At 45.1% G+C, this 17,127-nt stretch overlaps 1 protein-coding gene across 2 annotated transcripts in view; it reads right to left on the bottom strand.

The window, feature by feature from the left end:
• TBKBP1 (TBK1 binding protein 1) overlaps positions 1-8,878 on the bottom strand; it is a 60,609-nt gene extending 51,731 nt beyond the window's left edge. For both annotated transcript variants that reach the window (XR_014150695.1, XM_081837880.1), the window contains exon 1: positions 8,343-8,878. The gene's annotated coding sequence lies outside the window, so the exon portion shown is untranslated. The remainder of the gene's footprint in view (positions 1-8,342) is intronic.
• Positions 8,879-17,127: the final 8,249 nt, after the last annotated feature.

Below are 17,127 nucleotides of genomic sequence, written 5' to 3'. Positions count from 1 at the left end.
GGCTGGTAAAAACTGGCAATCCGAAACAGAGAGAGGAGGAGAATTTTTAAAAAAGAGAGAAATCCAAAGTCAATTCCAAAACCCACAGGATGGCTGCATTTTGCTCTCATGTTGTTATCCTAAAGCCTAACCTCTAAGCCTTCCTAAATGGCCAGTTGCCTTTTTTAACCCTCTCCCTTGAAAAGTACATAGAGCCAAAGGAGGAAGTTTCCCACTTCCTCTTTCAGCTCTATGGGCTTTTGGAGGCTTGTACAGGTATTATTACCCCGTATTTACTTGAATCTAATGCGGCATCAGTTTTCAGAACCTCGAAGCAAAAATAAAAAAAAAGAGCATTTGCTGGTGGAGAATGTAAATGTGCCATCGAATCTGTTATGTACTGAAGTTCTCACCCTGGGCCAGCAGGGGGATACTGTAGATAGTTTTCACTCAGGTCCACATATGCAAATAGAGGACTGAAAGTGACATTCAGTGATTGGATAGTTACAGAAAGTGGTTACAGCTGCATTGTAGTGGAGCTCTATATAAGCAGGCTGGCTGAACCCTTCAGTTCAGTTCTGTTCTGGCCTGTGAATAAACAAGAGCTGTTTGAAGAATCGCTGTGTCGTCTGATATGTTCACCCACAACTTAACAGAATCTAATGAGCACCTTAATTTTCGCAACGTCATTTGGCCAAAGAAAAGGTGAGCATTAGATATGGTAATTCTAGGGATCTGACCTTCACCCAGGTCTCTTGAAACATCAGTTTCTGTGACCACCTTCTTTCTGTCTCATGGGGATGGAGAGAAATGTCACCCATGTGCTTAAAAAAGTGGGAAACTACGTGGAGTTCCGAATGAACACGATAAAAAATCAAGAAGGCTATGAGTGCTAGGTTTGGTTAATTCAGTCTACCACTAACTTCCCTGTAGGAAGGATTCATCTCTATCTCTCTCGTTTGCTGTGGGTTTTTATTTTATTTTATGTATTTTTGCATTACTTGAAAACTGCCTTGGATGGGTTTGTATCGCGAAAGGGGGCATGCAAATAACTTGTTGCACATTTTTTCAGTATTTCTAAAAGCACCTATATATAGCTATCCCTACTAGCAAAGTTATTAATCCATTAAACGGCTGATGGTTTATCGGCCCACTGCATACACACCATACAGTTAAAGAACAAAGCTGCCACCCAAAGGATCCTGGGAACACGAGTTTACCCCCCCTGAGCTACAATTCCCAGCACCCTTAACAAGCTACACTACCCAGGATTATTTGGGGGAAGCCAAGCAAGTTGAATGTATGGTGTGTGCATGCAAATTGAGATGATTTGCTATTATGATCATTTTACAAAGTGATGGTGGGGGGAGGAGAGAGACAACTAAGTCCAAGTGACTTGCTCAAGGCTGTCAAACAACTTCCTAGCAAAGATGGGACTTAGATACCGTATATTGGCTTCCCTGAGTGCCCTGCATGTCACATGGCCTCCTTGCTGGCATGGGCAAAATCCCATGGGTGGGTGAGGGAACTGTCAGAAGTGTTAAGCAAAACATATCTAAATTAAATCAACGGCCAGCCCAATCGCCTGCCTAACAAGGTGAGTTGATAATAAGGAGATATATTTCCCAGCTAATCCCAGGCAAAGAAAACTGAAATTCAGATAAGCAAAGAGGAATGGGGTGTGTTTTTTTGAAGGGTTTCCCCCTATATAGCATTTCTTGTTGCAGATAATTTATTTCCCTTCTACGTTCCATTCCCCCCCCCCGCCCCCATTCTCTAATGTGCCTTTTTCTGTTTGGGGAGGGGGGTTGGAATTGTGGTTACCAAAAGAATTAGTATTTAAATGCATTCAATTAAATAAAAGCCCACGCACATATATAGAATAGAAATGCATCATTAACAACATAAAAGAGGAACGCCACCCATGCCTCGAAGACCAAACATTAAAAGGGGGAGGGACAAGAACAAGGAACAAAGCAAGGCAAGATGCTGTTCCAAGTCTTAAATTAGGAAGGAAGGAACCACAGATCAGGGGTGCGTGAGGAATCTAATGTTTGCAAATTCTGATACAGACTGACCAGATCCACAACTATTGGACTAATGAATAGCTCTGTTCTGAGCTGCACTGTGCACTTTTCCAAATGCTTTGATGCAGTTCTCAGCTATAAAAAAGGTGTTTTTTAAAAAATACTCATTTTGAGATAAAATCTGCATTTCTAAACATGTTTCAAGGGTAAATGTGTTTTAAAAACGCATATTAAAATGTGATTTTTGTGTGTGCAGATTATCCCCCCACCCACACAAATCAGGCATTAATGTAGAATCAGGGACAAAGCAAATTTATAAGTGAACACATGTAGCAGTGGCACGGGCCAGAAACAAACTAATCTGTCCATCCCCAGGGATAACGGCATCTGCTTACATGGAGAAGGCCCCAGCTTCAATCACCAACACCTCCAGCAAAAACGATCAGGTAGCAGATGATAGAGAAGACTTCTGCTGGAAACCCTGGAAAGCCACTGCCAGAGTTTGTTAGAGTCTGCAGATACCAGGCTAAATAGATAGGCAGTCTGACGTGGTATAAGGCAGTTCCAGAGGTCCGTCCTTATCCTGAAACTGTCCTTAACCTGAAGTACCACTTTAGCTAATGGGGCCTCCTGCTGCTGCCGTGCTGCCGGAGCACGATTTCTGTTCTCATCCTGATGCAAAGTTCTTAACCTGAAGCACTATTTCTGGGTTAGCGGAGTCTGTAACCTGAAGTGTATGTAACCCGAGGTACCACTGTATTTCATTTTATCTTGGTCCCTTTCTCACTCTTTCTGTTTTCCTCCTGGGCCATCCAGCGTAGGCCAGCCTTCCATAATCTGGTGCTCCCAAAACAACTACAACTCCCATCTGTCCCAGCCATGGTAGCCATACTAACTGGGGGCTGATGGGAGTTGTACTGTGTAAAACATCTGGAGAGTGCCAGGTTGGGGGATCAGAGGCCTGAAACCTTGGAGAGCTGCTGGCAGTCAGTGTAGGCAAACTGAGCTAGATAGACAAATAATCTAACCTGCTATAAGGCACCTTTCTTTGTGTGCTCTGTGTGCTCTATAGCGGACCTGGGAATGTGACATATCGGCACCTATAGGCTGTGAAACCTTTTGGAGTTGTTGTTCTCTCTCACTCTCTCCCTAGAATCAGCTCCGCTCCTTCTGCCCAATGCTGTTTCAGCCACGAAATGGAAAAAGAACGATGGCCAGGGAATTGAAAGCAATTAGGCAAAAATCTTCCTCGTCACAGCCAAGTAACTGGCAGAAGGAAGGAAGAAGCTCTGGTCCCATCAGAAAGGAACACAGCCAGAAGGGACACTGTTTTCTAAGAGCAGCTGGTACACAGTGTTACCTAAAATCACTGAGCTGGGAAGGATTCCATGGGGCAACGTAGACCAGCCCCTAATCCTGGCCCAGACAGGATGTCCTGTACCCAAGAATCTGGCAGGGTAAAATTCTGGACCAAGGAAAGCTGGATTCTGAAGCCTTCAATAAAAGTTCACGAAACAGAATGTCTGCATTACATTTGCACAGTTCGTCATAATTTATTCCGCTTCTACTTGTCAGGGTGGGCAGAGGAACTCAGGAAGTCAGACCAGCAGACTATGTAAACTCAGTACTATTTACCCGGACGGGTCATGGCTTTCCAGGGTTCAAGAGCGGTTACTTTTCCCAGACTGAAAGAGCTGTAACGGTCACTGAACAACAACACCCCATTCGTATATCTATCTATGTACTAAATTCTCTAAGCTTTCTTCATATTCTTTCTATTGACAGTCACACAGTCACAAGATCTAGAAACTTCACATTTTCACAATGAGAGAAGAAGATGAAGATGAAGATGAAGATGAAGATGAAGAAGAAGAAGAAGAAGCCGCCAACCTTCTCAGAATGCTACATTTTGCAGTCAGTATCCTGCACGATAAGGGACGCAGGTGGCACTGTGGGTTAAACCACAGAGCCTAGGACTTGCCGATCAGAAGGTCGGCGATTCGAATCCCCGCAACGGGGTTCCCATTGCTCGGGGCTCCCATTGCTCGGTCCCAGCTTCTGCCAACCTAGCAGTTCAAAAGCACATCAAAGTCCAAGTAGATAAATAGGTACCACTCCTGCAGGAAGTTAAATGGCGTTTCCGTGCGCTGCTCTGGTTCGCCAGAAGCGGTTTAGTCATGCTGGCCACATGACCCAGAAGCTGTACGCCGGCTCCCTCGGCCAATAAAGCAAGATGAGTGCCGCAACCCCAGAGTCGGTCACAACTGGACCTAATGGTCAGGGGTCCCTTTACCTTTTTATCCTGCATGATGTGAAGGAAGAAACCACACAGACCTGTCCATGCTCGCTTTCTCTTCATGTGTTATGCAAACAAAAAATGCACTTGGTGCTATACACAAAAGATATACAAGAAATGTGCTTATACTCCACACAAGTTCACATGCCAAGGGAGTCTTGGATTGGCCAGAGCTGTCCACACACACACAGCCCAAATATGAATTTGCTGCTGCATAACATATGAAGGTCTATAACGGTTGGGGTAGCTGCCGAGAATTCCTCTTCCGTATGCCATTGTAGATTCGGTGCACAGATGGCACAGCCCAAAGGTCGGGTTTGAAGATCAGGCCAGGCCAGAGGAGACCGCCTGGAAGCACGCAAGGCAGCTGCCTCTTTTCATGAACCTCTTACCCCCCCCCCCACGCCAGCCAACTGCAAAGGATCCATAATGGGTCCACTGATAAACAATAGGAAAGTTATCAAAGCGTTTGGGGGAACCACAAGCGTAGCCCAAAGAAAAATGCCCTCAAGAAGGCTACACAACAAAGAGCCTAATGAGGACTGGGAATACTCTGTGTAACCAAGAAGAGCCATGGAATGATGAATGCCGGCTTGAAATGGAAAAACAGAACATTGAAAAGGGAAGGGAAAGAGGGAAACTGGCCTGCTTGAGTCTATTACAGCTTCGCATGCTGGAACAGAGGAGGGCAGGGCAGGGCTGGCTGGCGCCCAGGACAAGAGACACACGCTTTTGTTGCAGATCCCACTAGTAGCCACTAAGTGGGAAGATGTTCGAGAGGATTTCATGTTAAAACCATAAATGCTCCATTTCCCCTATGTGGCCATGATCAACGAGGTGAACACAATGCGTGCAGGGGAAAGAACGCTGCACTTAAATTTTTTTAAAAAAATTCCAGCACAGCACTGCTGTAGAAGGTTGCCTCTTAAACATGGGAAAGAATCGCTAAAGCAAACACTTTTTCACCCTTCAAAATGTGCCAGATGAACTCAGGCATATTACACTGATCCTTACATTGGTAGCACTGGCTCCGGACCCAGTTCAAAGTGCTGGTTTTGACCTATAAATGCTTAAATGGCTCAAGACCGCAGTACCTCAAGACTCTTTCCATGTGAACCTACTCGGCTATGAGTGATTGCTGAAGAAGACGAAGAAGACCCAGACCCTGAGACCATCTTCTGAGGCCCTTCTTCGTGTGCCTCCTCCTCCTTTGCAGTGGCTCCCCGCCTGTGGAATTCTTTCCCCAGGGAAGTTTGCCTGGCGCCTTCATTATATACACCTTTGGGCACCAGGCAAAAACATTCCTTTTTAACCAGGCCTTTGCTTGATTTGATTGACATCCTATGCCCTTTTAAAATGTTGGGTGGCTTTTTTGGGGGGGGGTGTTATTGGGTTGTTGTTGTTGTTGTTTTGATTATGTATTTTGAGGTTTTTCTATTTTGATTTTATTTTGTGAACTGCCCTGAGACCTCTGGGAATAGGGCAGTATATAAATTAAATAAATAATAATTATTAATAATTATAATCGGGGACAATGTGAAAATGCTCCAGAAATCTCACTGGTCGCCTCAGACCACAGCTGGGGCAGGCAATGAATGTTTAAGAATTCGTTCAAATATAAGATAGAAAAAATGAACATGTAGAAAGTTTAGGAGGGAGTTATGCCTCCCTCTGACTGCTCATGCATAGAGTGTCTACAATGAGCTCTCTGCACATGTGCAAAGGCATTCTCATCTATTACATGTTGCACAGACCCAGCACTGGAAAAATAATACAGAGGATTGTATTGCGAAGATCCCATTCATCTCAATGGGGGGCTGCATTGGAGAAGTTCCCAGCAGATTGTGCCCTGTCAGATCACCGCTTAAGAGCAACAGAGTAGGAAACATAATTTAGCACCACTATTTAGCAAATGCTACACCCTTTTATTTGTTAAATTTGCATCCTGCCTTCCCACCCAGGGAAGGATATAACTAAGGTCACCTCTTAAGACTGGGGCACTGGCATTAAACCCTGGCAAGGGACCATGGTGTGGGTGCAAGGGATCGCAGAAGTCTGATGTTTAGGGAGCTGGGTGGCGGGGAATGGAAGAACACAGGGATGAAGGATTCAGAGACAAAACACTCCGTCCTCAAGCACACCAGCTCAGTCCTCCCACCTTTTCTGTTACAAGGCAATATTACCAATGCTCAACAATACATATGATTAAGGAACAGATGCAAAACCACAGGAAAACAACAGAGGGGCCTGTTTTTCGCAGACCCAGAAGGATGGTTGGCTGGGGCTAAGTTCCATCATCCTCAATACGTAGGGACAAGCAGTGGCTACTCACTGCTGAGGCATTTGTACTCTGTATGTACTCAGAGGCATTCTTCTCTGTTATTATTGCTTCATAAATCAAATTCCAAAGGGTGAGCCCCAAACTCAGCTTTGCAGAGGTAGAGAATATGCTTAGGGTCAATATTTTTTTTAAAAATGGAAGAACTGAAATAAGTTCCTGGGCGTGGGGTGAATCAGCAGGTTAGGGAAAAATGGAAGCAACCAAACAGGAAATTCATCGTGCAATTGCATGGATATATATTTTTGGGTGGGTAGCATGCTCCCTGAAGTCCAATGGGACTGGAATAGTGCTACAAATCTCTGGGACAAGGAGAATAGCAAGCAATTAGATGAGAAGGGAGCAAGTCTAGGGTAAGGGAATCAGAATACAGTTTATGGGACACAGCAGGATAGTAACCAGCATACAGCATGGGTGGTGGGAATCGCAAGGAATGCAATTCGATTTGAATGGGCAGGTAAATGGAGGAGGCCCTGATCCAGGGCGGTATGCACAGTTGAACAGCGAAGGAAATGAAAACAGCTGGCCAGCAAATACAATGTGAATGTGGGAACCTAATTCCTAATTCTTGGCAGGAGATTAGGGCAGCCAGGGGGGCACAGGGGCCAGAATGCAGTTAGGATATGGTGCAGCACAGATCCCAAGGAGCAGGAAATGCAAATGAAGTTGGGGTGGAAGGTAAGGAACGCGGGAGAGTCAGGGGAAAGGGCTGTAGCTCAATGGGAGAGGATCTGCCTTGCATGCAGAAGGTCCCAGGTTCGATCCTGCCAGCCAGTGTAGACAATACTGACTTAGTATAAGTCCTATGAAAGGGAGCGGGTGCAGTTTATCAGATGGACACTAAGCAACCGGGACAGGGCTGGGCCAGGTGGGGTAAACCAGCTGGGAAGAAAACCCAGAGTGGGGACAATGTGAAATTGGGCCAGGGGGCAGAATGCAACCCTCCCCTGGGTCCCTTCCAACTTGCAGTTCTATAATTCCCGATGGAAAATGGGTGTTGAGGGAGAGCAGCACCTGGCCTGCAGTTAGACAAGAAGGGGGAAAGGGTGGGCTTGATGGGGGGCGGGAAGTAGAATGCTAAGTTAAGGGGCAGCAGGCACTTGGGGACGACGGGGCGCTTGGTCAGCAGATCTGAGGAATAACTAAGAGGGGGGGAGCAGAGCTGCAAGGGGTCAGCATGCAAGAGAAGCAGATAGGGAGGTGGGGGGGGGAGATCAAAAGGGGCAGATTTAGGGCACGGAGTGCTGGGGGCTCGCCATACAGTTAGATGCTGGGGGGGGGGGGCAAGCATCGCACAAATAACTGGGATGGAGCGAGCCTGGCAACAGGAAGGCGATCTTGTCTGTTTAAGGAAGGAAGCGCCTCCGCCGACCAGGCGCTGGGCCGAGGCCCCGGAGCCCCCAGCTGAGCGGGTTGTCCTGCGATGCCCCCACCCCAGAGTTAGAGGGGGGGACCTTCTCCCCTCTCCCGGGAACAGCCTCGTCATCATCATCATCATCATCCTCTTCCACCAGGAGGACGCAGCGATGGGAGAGCGCGTTGGTGGGGAGGCACCACTACCGGCTGCCCCCACGGATGCTCTCCCCTCCGCCCCTTATGCAACCACCGACACCCCCCCTCTTCCTCCCCCCGACACCCCCCTCCCCCGGTTATTTTTGCAGGGAGGCGGCGAGGTTAAGGGTGTGGGGAGGGTTGGACTTACATCACCTCCCCGCTTGGTGGGGAAAGATCCTCCATCCTCAGGAGCTGTAGAAGTGGGTGCTTGCTGGGGGGAGGGGGGAGGCTCTCTTCAGGGGCTTCCTCCCCCCTCTTTGGTGTCTCTCTCTCTCTCTCCCCCTCCTCGAGATCCAGCCGATCTCTCTCTCTCTCTCTCTCTCTCTCTCTTTCTCTCCCCCTCCCCCAGGGCTCACGCCACGAAGTGTGCCATCATCATCAGGCTGGCAGAACCGCCACGCGTCCCACGTGGTGGCTTCACCTTCTGTGGCCTAAGGATGCTCCGCCACACCTCCCCGTTGCCCAAAGAAAACGGCGATCACATTTCTGGAAGGAGGAGGAAATGTTTTGAAATCTCATTCCTGGCTGGCCTGGTATAGCCTCTTGCCTCGCACTCACTTCCCTTGGTTTTGCAGCTCCTCTTTCCTGCTCCCGAGAACACACACACACACACACACACACCCCAGAAGCAGGAAACAGTCACAGTGCAAAAGAGGTACCCTTTTTTTTTAATTTAAAGAGAACCTGCAATAACAATCTCCTCCTCCCGCCTTCTCTCCCATCCTCCGAATCGAACTGATCTCACAGCACAAACGAAACAAACAAAGCCAAGTTTAGGCAGGGGACGGGGTCGTTTTTTCCTATGGTGACCATTTAATTTCTGGTTGCAAACCAGTGGTTACTTTTTGCAATGAGCGGCGAGGAAGCTCAGCCTTGTCGGGAGGACCTTGCTGTGACTTAGGGGCTTTGTTCCATCTCACTCTTTAATACCCCCCCCCCAAAAGCCCAGCCCTTTCCCAGTATCCCCAACTCTAGATGCTGGGGCGGAAAACAAAGACGAAAGCAGGGGATTCACTTCCAATTCATCAGTTACAGAGGTAAAAGCATCCTTCAAAGTCACATTTGCAAAACAACGTTTGGAGGTGTCAATTTTCTTGAAGATAAGGAAGAATGTCCCAATGCCAAAAAGCCAATTAAAATCCTGAAAAAATTGCCTCATTTTGGATGCATGAACAATTTACATTTGTCTTCAGTTCCCATTACAATTTTAAAACACACACACAATGTCCAATAAAAACGTACTGAAGGCAGAGAAAATATTAATGGGTGCTGTTAAAAAATTATAGCCTATTATCAGATATGGTTCAGGGGTGAAGATCATCACTTTAAAGTTCCATGACATAATATTATTAGGCATGCTGTATCCATTTCAGAGGTGGAAGGTTATTTTGGAAGCAATAGATATACTTCCCAGTGAAATCTGAAAGAAGACTCCCACAAAATCATCTGTATGCGGCATTTGATGCCACAAAGATTAAACAGAATTTCTAAAGTATGTGAGTAATTTATTGTAAAGCTAGAAGCCTTCATGACATACAACATATAAAATATACATTATGTTCAATCATGATGAATTAACATCAAATGCCTGGAAAGGTGGGGCAGAGAAACAGCATTTGGATATTTTTATTACCACTAACACCTGCTACATTCCTTTCCCACCAAAATCCTAACTTTAACTGCTAAAACACCAAACCTGTAACATATTGAAATGTGGGAAGCACTGTGTGCTTCAAAATTCATAGTTGGGAGCAAGCCAGATCTCATGAAATAGTGAGCAAGCTTCCAACTTCACTCTTCGTCAGGCTGGATGTTAGACAAAGCAGGTGGCAGGAGGAAGAGGAATAATAATAATAATAATAATAATAATAATAATAATAATAATGGTGTGAATGTTGCAGCCATGAGGTCTGCATTTATTTTAGTCATAGCAGTCTCAAAAAAGGAGGTTGCAGGTCAGGTCATTGCTGGGATTCAAGAATAACAAAGCAGTGGTTGGTCCCCATGTTTAAATAGGGCTGCCGTATTTCAAACAGTGAAAAACCGGACAGAAAAGTTGTTGAGCTATTTTTATGGAAAATCAGCAAAAACAACACTGCTGACATGGGGTTGTCATGCATCCAGATTTTCCCGAACATTTTCCCAATTTCCACCCAGCTACTGCTACCAACCACAGTTTTCTGGATATGTCCAGAAAATTCGGATGTATGGCAAACCTTGAAAAAGGACAAAGCACAGCTGTTACCCAGGCTTGTCTCATGCCTTAAAGCAGAATGTGTAGGTTCCTACTTAGGCAGACAACAGCAATAAAAAGAAGCAAGGCAGTCTACCTACGCATTAGCAAAGTCAGAGGTCAATTTTGCAGGGATCCTTTGGCCCTGAAGATGTCGCTGAACCACAACTCCCAGCATGGCTAATGGCCCCAGGTGATAAAAAAGCCAAATTGAAGCCAAATTGGATAGTATTGTTAACTAGTGGTTCAGGTGGTAGAAAATAAATTCCCTTTGACTGTAGATTCCATCCCAGCTCCAAAATCCAACCTAATTTTTGCCCTTTAAGGATTCCTTGTCCTCCTACCCCATTTTGTGTAGCATCTAGCCTGATGAAGAGAAATGAAAAACCCAAAAGCTTGCTCCCTATTTTGTGACATTTTGTTATTTTTTTGTGAATTGCATTTTATTAATTTTCAAAAGCTTACAAGGACAATGGTGATACCAAGTTTTGTTGATTTTAATAAAAGTGTTCCCTAAAAGAGTTTGGATTTTCCTTGTAGGCCACAACATGGAGGTTTTCTTTTTAATGTGAACTTGCAAGTGGGGTCTGGCTCGCAGAAGACTCTTTCGAAGCTTTTGTTTCTGCTTTCCTCTTGAAATTTGTCACTGTTTGTGCAGTTGTGAAACCCCTTGTGTCAGGGACATGGAGCTAGCCTGGTTCAAATCCATGCCTGGCTACAGGGGCCTTGCACAATTCACAACCTCTCACCTCTGCCCACTCCACCGCAAGCTCATATGCTTACAAGCTTATATTGCCATCATAAGGACTATAAATTGTCTTTAAAAGTGGGTGGGGGCCCGCAATGAGACTGGCAGGACGCCGAATTTACTTTCCATTTCTGTACTTCTGGGGTCCCCTTAACGATAAGAAAAGAAGGGGAAATTAAATTGAAATTGAAAGAAAAAAGTGGAAAGTTTGAATACCATCCAGGATATAACTCTGGTCAATGTGATCCTGAGTAAAATGCTCATGGAATGGCTCAAGGCCTTTTGGGACATGAAACACGTATAATGAAATTTTTTAAAGGCCAGAATCTTTCCTGCTGAGGATATTAGACAGCGAAATTCCAAATAAAGGCTCAACTGTGTTTACGTATGTAACTACAGCGACAAGGATTCTCTGTGCACAGAAATGGAAGGATGAAAGAACCCCCTCGAAGGATGGTTGATGAAAATCTTGGAATATGCAGAGATGGCAAAACCAACGGCACTGATTAGAGACACAAATTTAGAATCCTTCAAGGAGGACTGGAGATACTTTATAGTCTTATTTAAAAAGTTATTTTCTGTATGCAAAGACCAAAGCGGGGTTTGAAATGTAAGAAACTAGCAGAACATGAATGCAATAGAAAAACAACAGAACTTTAAAATGCAATTGTATGTAATTTGGATTATAAACATTGGTGTTGGGTGATCAGGAAGTCACTAGTTTTGTTGAATTGGAACAGAACTGTTGAATAACAAAATGTGACTTTTAATCTGGAAAAAGAATAAAATATTTTCTATATATAGGAATGTTTAGACCCTTGATCTACCTCCCATAATACTTGGAAGGTGGAAAGCACGCAATACTCTTTTGTCATTTTATAACTTGGGCCCAGTGGCGGAAATTTAAACTCTTCAATCTTTCATGCATCCAAAATCTCTCAGGGGGTAGGGTGTGTGTGTGTGTGTGTGTGTGTAACCAGTGTCCTTGTCATTTGCCGTCACCTTCAGGTGCCACTCATTTCACACTGGCATCTTGCCAAAACATTCAAAGTCTGTCACGGTTTCACCCACCTGTGTGCTGTTGAACTTCCATGCCTCTTAATCAGGTTTATTTCTCTCCTCTGTATCATTCAGCCCAGCTGCCAAGGTCTTCACATTGACGGTCACTTTGCTTCAAGAAAAGTTCCAAGCAACTTCCACATAGCTAGACTTTTCCTCTGCTGTTGGGTCTATTATGGTTTATTAAATTTCTATCCTGCCTTCCCTTCCCAAAGGAACCCAGGGTGGCAAACACCAAAATGATGAAGCAAGACAATTCGAAATAAAACAAAACATATTTGTAAAAAACAACAACCCTGCTATCTATTTTAGTTTGTCATTTAGTAATGCCATTTCATAACCTCCAACATTCTCCTCAACATTTCTCTAATGAAAGTAGGGATGTCATGAGGAAAAACAGGATCAAATCGCAAAGTGGGATGGCTTCTGTAAATCCAGGACTATCCCTGGAAAACAGGGGCAGTTGGAAGGTCTGTCCCTCTGTTTGGCTCAAAATACAAGGAACAATAAACCTAAACATGTGTAAGTCCACAACTGAAACTGTTCAAGGCAGCCATAAATGTGTCCCAACATGGCGTTTTATGATCAGAGGGAGCACAAACCACCACGCCCTAGGCCAGCCCCAACCTCTCTCACCACCAAAGGAACACAAGTGAACAGCAGGGAACCGGCACAAGAAACTCTGACACCAAACCCTACATACATTAAGCAAAATAGAAACATCGCCACCCGACCCCACCCATCTTCCCCCCCCCCTCCACCCCTTTTCTTCCTAATGTCTCAACAAATGAAACTGATTTGTAAAAATGTTACATGGAAAAAATACGGGAGACATTACACATACTTCTGGGATGATCAGAGGGAGAGGCTCTTCCCAAAGTACCACTGCTGTGGATGGCAAGGAGGGTGTGAATATGAGACAGACAATATTTCACCTTAGGAACTCCTTCTCAGATGAGACCAGGCATTCCCCTATCCTGGCTACGGTCAGGCAGAATTTGAAAGCGGTGTTATTTGTCCAGGCCTCTGAATGGGGTTCAAAGGTTCATTTAGGCCAAGAAACGCCAACATGACTTTGTGTCTAGGCCACCCACTCACCCATTACCTGCTTTTTGTGAGGGTGGTTCCCTTTTTTCTCTTTCCTGCTTCCTCTTTCAGCTCTTATGTTCTTTCCAACAATGGGATTTGTTGTACAGTGGTACCTCTGGTTACAGACGCTTCAGGTTACAGCCTCCGCTAACCCAGAAATAGTACCTTGGATTAAGAACTTTGCTTCAGGATGAGAACAGAAATTGCGCGGCAGCGGGAGGCCCCATTAGCTAAAGTGGTACCTTAGGTTAAGCACAGTTTCAGGTTAAGAACGGACCTCCAGAACGAATTCAGTTCTTAACCTGAGGTACCACTGTAGTGGATCTGATTCTTGGCCAGCTCCCCTGGAAAAGTGACGAGTGTGTGTGAGTGCATGGTTCTCTCTTGGTGGGTGGGTGACACATACAGCATTCTCAAAACCCAAATGTGCCTTTGAAACCACCACCAAGACAATTTACAAATAAAATTATAAAAAACAGCAAAAAACACACATGTAAAATAATACTAAAACTCTTTAACAAATGGACACTCACGGAAAACACCCAGCTGTCCAGATGCCAACTACTGGGGGGGGGGTGTCTTGTAAGGGATGTGGGTGGTGCTGTGGTCTAAACCACTGAGCCTCTTGGGCTTGTTGATCAGAAGGTTGGCGGTTCGAATCTCCGCAACAGGGTGAGCTCCTGTTTCTCTGTCCCAGCTCCTGCCAACCTAGCAGTTTGAAAGCACACCAGTGCAAGTAGATAAATAGGTACAGCTGCGGCAGGAAGGTAAACGGCGTTTCCATGTGCTCTGGTTTCCGTCACGGTGTCCCATTGTGCCAGAAGTGGTTCAGTCATGCTGGCCACATGACCCAGAAAGCTGTCTGTGGACAAATGCTGGCTCCCTCGGCCTGAAAGCGAGATGAGAGCCGCAACCCCATAGTTGCCTTTGACTGGACTTAACTGTCCAGGGTTCCTTTACCTTTACCTTGTGTGTGTTGTAACTTGTTTATCTTACTTCAGTACTGCTGATGGGATAACACCTGAGGCAGACGACCAGATTAGGGAGGCCAGGACAGGGAGACCCAAAAGAGGGGAATGTCTGGGACAAGAGTGCTCAAGGGAAATAGTCAGAGAGCCTCATATCACCCCCTACCCCAAGCATCTGCTGTCTGAAGCATACGCCATAGTCTGCCTCATAGAAGGGCTTGGCTGGCTAGCCTTGCCATGTCTTAGCACCAGATAACGTGTCAGGCTTTAGCTCTGAAAGATAACACCACAAGAGGAAGCCTGCCGGATCAGACCAATGGCCCATCTAGTCCGCCATCTTGTTCCCACAATGGCCAACTAGATGCCTGTGGGACATCCAGAAGCAGGACCAGAGCGCTCTCTCCTCTTGCGGTTTGCAACCACTGGTATTCAGAAGCATTGCTACCTCTGACAATGTGGAGGCAGAGCGTAGCCATTTTAGCTGGTCGAGTTGAAAGAGTTCCAATACCTGCAATGCAGGAAACTTTTGTCCAATGTGGGACTTGAACCCACAACCCTGAGAGTAAGAGTCTTATGCTCTACCGCCCATTTAAGGGTTCGGTATGGAAAGCTAGATAATTTTTAGACCCTGGACTTAATGGCCTTTGGACAGCCATGTGTATTAATTCGGTTGCAAAGCACAAAAATGAATATTCCTCTTCTCCCTGCTCCACCCCACAAATTCATCATTTATACCATGGCTTTTACAACCCATACGTTAAGAGAAAAGCCCCGCAATTCGCTGTCCTGATTAATAAATAAATAAAAGAGTAATACTCTTGAGCATGTAGAGTTTTGGAATTTAAATTCATTCAAAACCCGGCAGCATCAGTGCTATGACAATGAAATGGAATTTGCTACTGCTGGCCTGCTGAGAAATACACTTCGCTTGGGAATAAGCATCATTGTGTTGCAGAGAAGGGAAATATACGTTCTGAGTAAAATAAATAAAATGAGCATCTGAGTGCATGTCCAGCTAGTCACTCCCAGAATGAATGGATATATATATATATATATATATATATATATATATATATATATATGCCCATGCCAGCCTAGTTGCTAATTCAGGTATTGCCACCACAGTTAGCCAATCTCTTGGTAGTCATGGGGGGGGGGGATATTGTGAGGCACAAGACTCTGAACCTTCAAGTCCAGCCCCAGCCATACCACTGACTGAAAAGGCTATTTATTCAAGCTCTTAACCCAAAAAGCAACTTCAGTGGAGCACCAGCCACCAACCTTATGCAATCCAGAATGCAATGTGAGCATTGCTAGTGCAAAAATAAAAAAAGGTCTGGCACAGCAGATCATCTGAGATGGTTCATGCAAGTATGTCAAGCCTTGTGCTATAGAGACTAGCAGAAACAGGAGCAGCAACCAACCTGAAACATCCTCATGAAACTCTCAAATCCAGGGATGGGGAAACCTGTAGCACTACCAGATGCTGATGGGCTCTGACTCCCATCAGCCCCACCCAGCATGGCCAATCGCCAGGGATGATGGGAGTTGTAGTGCAGCAACAGGTAAAGGGCGACAGGTTCACCATGCCTGCCCAGAATGGCAAACGATTGGAACGAGAGGACAAGCAGAATAGTCGGCAACCTGAAATTCCATACGACTTAGGTTCCTGCCTCTGACGTGTAGCCTCACATCCCACGTTCCAAAATGATGCATCAAATAAAAGAAAGAATATGAGGAGGAGGGGGTGTAAAAGGAGACAGATATTTTAAGGATAGCTGGAGCAGACAACTTTTTGAATTAACAAAAATAGTATACCCAGGATTAAGTTTGGATTTGCAGAATTCAGTTTTCCAGATAGTTAAGCGTTTCATTTCGTCGCGTTTTGGTAGGGAAAGTCAGGCACCTTGTATTGACCTCTGCATCTGTTGTATTTCCAAGGAAATTAGCAATTTTAACGCAAACAAGCAGGAGGAGGGAGTGGGAAAATCCCTTTGGCGGCCAGGGTTTAATTTTTTATTTTTTTATTTTTTTGCTGACAAATAGGTCTATAGAAGTGAGAATGGGAAGGAAGAAGAAGAGGCAGGCATTATTTTTCAGGATTTCTTTTCTAGGTTTTACCAATTTGCTGTGGAATACTTTGAAGTACAAATGAGGGCTCTTGATCCTCTCTGATGTTAAAGCTGATGGAAAGGAAGCAAAAAAAAAAAAAGAAAAAAGAAAAAAGAAATGAAATGAAACGAACAAAGAACCCCCCCCCCCCACACACACAGAGCACATTTCTCCAGCCTGCCTGGCTTTATTGTGCGAGGCTAGACAAGTGACTCAGAAGGGAAAAAACACAACATCTGGAGCTATAAGGAGAACATCCTAGTTCTCACTGCGGTGGCAAAGCTGTATCTGGGTTGTACTACTTCAGACTGCAGGTAGGAGAATCACGTGTTTCAATGTCCCTGCATATAGAAAACGAAAAACTAGTGCATTAGGGAGGCAGGCTATAACCTGCCCTTCTCCCTGACGTGGTAACCTTCTACATCCAATGAATATTTTGCATGGAGGTACATTCCAGCATGCAAGCCCTACCCTCTGCACTCTGAAGTGGTACAGGCTCAGAAACAAGTTTACTGTTTCAGTGAGAGAGGTAAGCCTTGGCCAATCAGAACTACTGGGGTCCCCAAAATAAGGAACTTAGCTCTGCAGGTGTTTTAGTAGTAGTAATAATAATAATAATTTTATTATTTATACTATTTATTTATACCAGCCACTCTGGGCGGCTCCCAACAGAGGACTAAAAACAGAATATAACTTCAAATATTAAAAACTTCCCTAAACAGGG

Source organism: Podarcis erhardii, assembly GCF_964252035.2.
Source record: "Podarcis erhardii genome assembly, chromosome: 13".
NCBI classification, from domain to species: domain Eukaryota; kingdom Metazoa; phylum Chordata; class Lepidosauria; order Squamata; family Lacertidae; genus Podarcis; species Podarcis erhardii.
This window is presented reverse-complemented; position numbering and strand designations above follow the sequence as displayed.